The sequence below is a fragment of the Otolemur garnettii genome, unplaced genomic scaffold (assembly GCF_000181295.1).
Source record: "Otolemur garnettii isolate 467f Iridium unplaced genomic scaffold, OtoGar3 scaffold00135, whole genome shotgun sequence".
Taxonomy (NCBI): domain Eukaryota; kingdom Metazoa; phylum Chordata; class Mammalia; order Primates; family Galagidae; genus Otolemur; species Otolemur garnettii.
Window position 1 is genome coordinate 3,484,350 of NW_003852530.1, and position 7,127 is coordinate 3,491,476.

At 48.5% G+C, this 7,127-nt stretch overlaps 1 non-coding gene across 1 annotated transcript; it reads right to left on the minus strand.

Moving 5' to 3' along the window:
- Positions 1 to 5,795: 5,795 nt before the first annotated feature.
- LOC111727983 lies at positions 5,796 to 5,929 on the minus strand. The gene has a single exon (XR_002775410.1). It is a non-coding gene; the product is annotated as a small nucleolar RNA SNORA16B/SNORA16A family (small nucleolar RNA).
- Positions 5,930 to 7,127: the final 1,198 nt, after the last annotated feature.

The following is a 7,127-nucleotide window of genomic DNA, read 5'->3' on the forward strand; positions in this document are numbered from 1 at the left end:
GTAAAAACCCATCACCATGATGCAGCCGGGGCCCTCCCCTCCTGGGCTCCATCTCAGCTGCACCTTTGGTCCCCCGTGTGGCCTTCCCACCCCCATTTTCAGCCCCCTCTTTCTCTCCTCCTGATGGACCTGCAAGTCCATCCTTCCACCTACAAACCCAGCACACTCACAGTGACACCTCCCGGCCAGTCTCCCCAACAGCCCTGCTGGAGATGGACCTTCCACTCTGCCCCTTCCTGCTCCCCTCGGCCTGCACTGGTGATGCCGGTGGGAGCATTTCCTGATCAATGCTGTTCTCTTTCTCATGGCAAATTAAAGGGTTGTTCCCAGCACCCGCAGCCCTGTCTCCTCCATGCCAGTCTCCCCACTGGCTCAGGTTCTGCCACCTTAAGCCCACAAAGACACCACCCTGGACAGGACAGCCTTGGCCCCCTCAGTTGCTCCCGTCATCAGTGACCTTCTCCAGCCAGATCTGATGGACACCTCTCAGTCCCAACACAGTTGGACCTCTCTGCTGTGCTTACCATGCCTGGCCGCTCCTGCCGTCTGGAGACCGTCCACCCCATGGCCTCTGCTTTTCTTCCATCTTCCTTCCCCGACCAGCTCAGTTTCGTACATGGTCCCCGACATGCCCTGATGGTGGTCCCCAGGCTTCCGCTGACAACCTGCCTGCTCCCCCACACACTCCCCCATCTCTGCTGTGACTGCTGCTCCAGGTGTGAGGCCAAACTCCTCACACAGACTTCAGGCACCTGAATCTCCAGGTGCTTTCAGTAAACAACTCTACTTATAAGGACCTCATGTCCACAACATTTTTCATGGTGATTTGATAGTGTGGCTTCAGATTACAGTCTAGCTTTCTGGGGTGACTGATCATGGGGGCAAAGTGTCCTGATAATGCCAATGAGTGCATTTCCAGTGCATTTATTTCTCATTCCAAATTAAAGGGTCATTCCCCAGCACCTGCAGGTGGTAAGAACGTCTCAGCTCTGATAACCCAGGCTCTGACCTTGGGCTTTTGAGGGAGGAACAGAGTCAGCCACCCTCATCTCCTGTGATACTGTGTGGTCTCATCCACCTAACCTTGCTCAAAGCTGAGCTCCACTTACATGCATTCTGACCCTGAGCTCTTGGTCTAGAGAGGAGTTAAGTGCTGATGCACAGAGCCAGCCTCCAGCTCTTCTAGGCTCAGTGCTTTGGGGGAATTACGAGCACACAGGAGCCATAGGGTGGTTCCATGGAGCAAACAGGGCCCCCGTTCACATACACGCCTCTAAGAAAGAGGCAAGCCCTATAGAGGTACAAGGTCACAGCCTGAGAGTGGTAACAGGCAGCCCTTTGGGAAGGTTGATACTACTCAGCTCTCAAAATTACTGCCCATGGTTTACAAAGTCATGAACCTGGAAATGACACCCAGCACTTGCTTCTCACTGCAGACACCTCCTAGTCCTTATGACTGCAGAGGGACAGTGGAAGGACATGTCACCAGGACACCTGCACCCAGATGCTGTGCCTTTGAGAAAGTGACAGAGCTTTTCTGAACCTCAGGATCCCCATCTAGAGAACTTTGATCACCATCCTATCCTGCCTCCTCATGGGGCTGACCCGGAGCTGCCGTGAGCACCTGAGGGGCCGAGGATGTAGCCAGCAGGGGTGGCTTCTTTACATCCTTACTCCATCTGGTGTGGTTCCCTCTGCCGGTCACCTGTCCAAGGCCAGCTCCTCCTCATCTCACAGGATTGAGCTCCTGGGTCACCTTCTCCAGAGGGACTCCCTGACAGTCTGTCTAGAGCAGCCACCAACTTGAGTGGCTTTCTAAATGATGGCTCTGTTTCATTCTTTCAAGAAAGTATGAACAGAAGTTATCACCAACTGGAACTTTTAAAAATTATTTATTGCATGTCCATCTTGTTATGGGGTTTCCAAACTATCAATCTATCTTAGTCTCTGAAGTAGAGCATGGCTGGCTCATATAAACTGACTCTGAATAGCCAGTGAAGGAGGGTCGCAGTGACACCCTCTACCCAAGGCTGGGACATCGGGGCTTTGCAAATTCCAAGGCCCAGGTTTCAGTGGCTCTGTCTCTTGTCACATCCTTCCTCAGTGATGTAAGAAGTGTAGTTTCCTCTGCTGGACCTATTTTCACTGAATTTGGGGGACCCAAGACAATATCAAGTCTGCAGTGGGTTCAGAGCCCCTTCAGAAGGACCAACCCCGAACACAGTCCCCCAGGTGCCCCTGTAAGTTTGTCCTCTATAAAAGATGAGAAAGCCTCCATTATGGACACCACCAGACCTTACCATGGAAGGGAGTTCCCACCACAACCTCCCAGATGTTGTGTGCTCACTCCCAAACCAAGCCGGGACTTTCACCTTACAGAGTAGGGACAGATATCTATCCCTTCACAGGCCCATCCTTCCCTCTGGTCTCATCTGATGTTCCCCAAACTGCTGAGGAAGCAGGATCCAGTGTGTAGTTGATACATGCAACAGATCCCACGAGCATCCATCACTCCCATCTCTGAGCAGCTCCACAGAACCACCATGCAAACCTCCAGCTGCACGGGGACCCTCAGCTGGGCCTTCTCTGCACACTTGGCCATGTCCCCTCCCTGCCCGGGCTGCAGCCCCTTCATGAATAGAGTCTGAGGGGAAAAAATCATTTTACCATAATGACATTTGCACTAGTATGTTTATCGCAGCTCAATTCACAATTGCCAAAATGTGGAGTCAACCCAAGAGCCCAGCAACCCATCGATTGATAGACTGTGGAATAGGCACACCGTGGAATACTACCCAGACATAAAAAGAGACGAAGGCTTGATATCTTTGTCTTTGCCTGGATGGAGCTGAAACACGTTTTTCTTAGTAAAGTATTACAAGAATGGAAGAGCAAGTATCCAGTGTACTCAATACTAATATGAAGCCAGTAGGTGAACCCTGAACACTGCCCACACAAGAGAAGAACACAATTGAATTCAAGTGGTGGGGAGAGAAGTGGTTGAGGGGAGAAGGGACAAGGATCAGTGTGCTCCCACCTAATGGGCACAGTGTAAGGCATGCAACACACCCCCCGAGTGAAAGGCTCCACTACAGTTTAATATAAAAACCAGACGAAAATGAAATTCCTAACAAACAATGTAATGTAATCCTTTGTATCATCATATTCATCTGAAATTGTTAAAAAAGAGAAAGACAAGCATGGAGTCTGGATCAGCCCCTCAGCACTTCCCCCGCCGTGCTCACTGCAGGTGACACACAGGCCACCTCACTTGGCTGGAACAGACATTCGCTGTGCACTTGGGCCAGCGGGGGGAAGATCAGAAGGAGGGGGGCTGACCAACAGACAGGGAGGTCGACAAAACGGAGTGGGAAATGCACCTCCAGGAAGAGAGGGGATGCAGGAAAAAGAAAAACAGTACACTGGTGTAAGGGAAAGGACAGGGGGCAAGGAAGGATTCAGAGGGGAAATTCACTGAGATCTTACAAAACAAAACAAAACTCTGGTGTGGTCCATGGAGATGGTGGCAAAGATTTGCAATTGGTGGGAGGACAGTTAGGAAGCCTGTCAGTCCCCAACTGGCCTCACTGATTCCTGGTCCCGCGCAGCACCCCACATACCCCGACCCCCTGAAAAGCCAGTATCTGAAGTCATGCTAAGAAGCCTCATCCGTGACAGGTGAGCACAGGGGCTGTGTGACCGCCCCCTTTCACATTGCTCAGAAGTCCAAAGATACCTTGCTTGGGGGACAGTAAGCTGAAGCTCCAAGGGTCCACTGCCACCTCACGATCCACACCAGAGTCCCAGGCCAGACCTTTGTCCAATAGCACAGAGATCTCCTGAAGGTGCCTTTTGCCACCAAGAGCCTGCCCTTTCTGAGTATTTGAAAAGAGTTTTCATAAACCCAGCCTCCTCCATCAGCAACTTTGAATTTATAAACAGTTCCTTTTATTCAGAAAAGCAGCGATGAGCAGTTTTATGTAAAAGTTACATCTCCATTTAAGAAAGAATATATAATTCCACATTCCACTGTCCCTCGGACTTTATTCCCGTTTATGTAGATCTTAATACAGTTATATAGTCGCGGGGCGAACGTCCCCTCCGGATGGTAATGAGGTCCTTTCGAACCCTTTAGCTGCTATAAAGTACGCAGAAGTTAAATGCACAGATGGAAAAAAATTTGTCTCAATTTTATACTTCTGCAAAATGGTAATTTTGTACTTAAAATGTACAAGATGGATGTTCAGAAATATAGGCTGATAGCCTAAATTATATTTGGTCATAATTTATGTAGTACAGTCCCAAAGAGATACAAAAAGGCACAGCATAATTTATCTGCTGGAATCAGCGATAGCGTTGCTAAAACTCCCATTTATTCCATCCCCCATAGTTTTAAGCAGGCTCCGTCCTCAGGGCTCACTCCATTTAAGTTCCGCATACTATGTTTGATCACATATTGTAGTCTATAATTTGCCTATCATCTGAAGCAAATTTAGGCCCCAGAAGTTATGATCTCTACATAGCAAACACTTTATTTGGTAAATGCAAAATATTTATAGCAATATAAAAAACCAGATGAAAATAAAATTCCTACAATCATTGGAACATACACCATTTATCACTGGGGCTCATAAGACCACGCGATTAGGGCTAACTTGTTCCCTCACGCAATTACCTTCGGACATGCACTCGAATCTGCTGATGCTCGGGAACCAGAGAAACTTGTTCTCCAGGACCTCTTCCATCTTGCCAGCGGTGGGGGACACCTGGGCGTGGGCTTCAGCTAGAGTTGCCCCAAAGGAAATCAGATGAAAAGTCACGGTCGGGTGAGCCGTCACGATGCCTCGCTTGTGAAAGCACAGAGAAAGTGCTGAGCTAAAGCACTTCCCTGGACAGTGCCACCTCTCGCCCTGCACAGAAGTTGAGCAAACCAGACACTGTTGACCAGAATGCCATCTTGGAGCCAAGATCTATGAATTCCCTGCGGGAATCAGATGACACGGCTGCTGCTTGGAGCCTCCCCACAATCTGGTCTGCTCCTATCTCTGCCTTCTTTTGTGTGTGTTTGTATACGGTTCCAAAATGTTCCTTGGAGTGTTTGGGCTGGAACCTACAACATAACTGGACACAGTCCACCAGAAGCCCCTTTGCAAAGCAGCTGGCTCTTCGATAAGATGAGGAGAGGGGCAGAGGAGGCAGGAAATGTCAGGCCCCAGGCAGAAAGGGTCCCTGGAAGACCAGAGGGAAGGACGTGCGCCTGTTGAGGGCCTGCTCCCTGCACGTCCTGAGCCTATGTTCTCACAGCTCCAAGCGAGGTAGAGATCACATCGTATCAATATTTGAAGACGGCAACTGAGGCCCGGGGAGGTCACCCAGTCAGATAAAGTGATACAGGGGACACTGACACCCAGGACCGATGCCATTCGAGCCAGACTTTCCTTCTTGTTTGGTCAGTTTTTGTTTGTTTGCTTTGGATCTGAATGATCTCCTTGGTCCCTTCATTTAGTCCCCAGAACCTTAGGGTCTGGCGGGCCTTTCATCCTCTATTGATACCATAAGCTTTCCGTTAAGTGACCACAGATTGTTATATGTGTCACCTGCCCCTGGATTTCCCAGACACACATCCAACCCATCCCAACAGCCTCTGTGTTGGTTCCTGGCCTCAGCTAGTTACTTCTCCAAAGCCTTATTCTGGTTGACCATACGTGCAAGGCCCTCCTTTCTGCTGGTTTGTGGGAACATGCCCATCCCACAGAAGGTCTCTGGCTATACCTGAGGAATGACAGGTATGAAGAAACTGTATTTTCCCCAAAATGTTGCAGATCAGTAGCCACAAACAGAACGGCAGCCATCAAGGGAAACTGTCACCTCGATGGGCTGCCTTGTGACCACAGCAGCCGTGCACTCTTATGCTTTCCATAAACCAGCCCAGAACACCAAGTCCCCCGAGGTGATAAAGCAGGGACCTTGCTTCTCTGCCCCCAGGACTCTCTGCGGCCACCTCAGGCCCCTTCCAGCCAGCCCTCAAGGTTGCCTCCAGTGGTGTGAAATGAACTAAAACCCCAGATGCATCTCCCTGATACAAACTTCAATAGAAGCCTCATATATCCGGAGGTGCTAAAGATCTCCTGGGTCTCTGAAGATGAGTGATCCTATTAATCATTCTCATCCGGACTATGTCCCCTTTAGAACTGCGCCCAACCCCTCCCAACAAAGAGTCACCATTTCTGAGTCCCAGGCAGCCAGACCCTAAACAATGTCTTAGATTTCTTTGGATAGGTAACCTCCTTCTTCCATATAACTCATCTTCAGTTCCAGCTTCCTACATCTAAGGGAATCTCCCCATTTCAAAATATATATATATATATACATTTTAATATATATATATTTATATATATATTTATGTATTTGCAGTCTTTTTTGACTGCACAATTTTGACTGACAATTACCAGTTTCCGTGGCCCATCAAACTAAACTGTTCACAGTGGCAGCCCATCTTCTGAAAGAACTGAAGAGACACTTCCACTGCAATGTCAAAAAAAAGACTGCAAATATATAAATACAATTATATATATATATATATTTTACCCCAAACATGCTTACGTAGAAATTATCTGAGCACATTATTTGACTAGAATTCTCTTCAAATTTAAATACAAGGTCTATTCTTAACCATGTTTTTTAATACATCCCTCTGGAGGGAGGGAGGGATCTAAAGATAGGCTCAGGAAGTATCAAGGTAGGAAGGAACTCAAATGCACAAGAACTGCTCGTTTTACAGTTGGGGAAACTGAGGCACCAAAGAATAGTAATATACTGACGGCAAGAACAGCCACGTCTTTATGTGGGTCATCTTCGTGGGATATGATCAACATGTATGTTCTCAGAAGTCAACAACAATTGCAGTTGGGGTTTTAATAATACCTCACATACAGACATAAAGACTAGTCACCAGTCCTCTTCCAGCCCAGGGGAGAAACACAGCAAGGCCAGCTGGGGGCGGGATAGATTTCATCTGTCTGGGGTCTGTCAGTTAGGTATGGAGGGAACACAGCTGCATGCTGACTTTTATTAAGAGTCTGCACACAGCTGGGTGCAGTGGCTCACACCTGTAACCCCAGGACTCT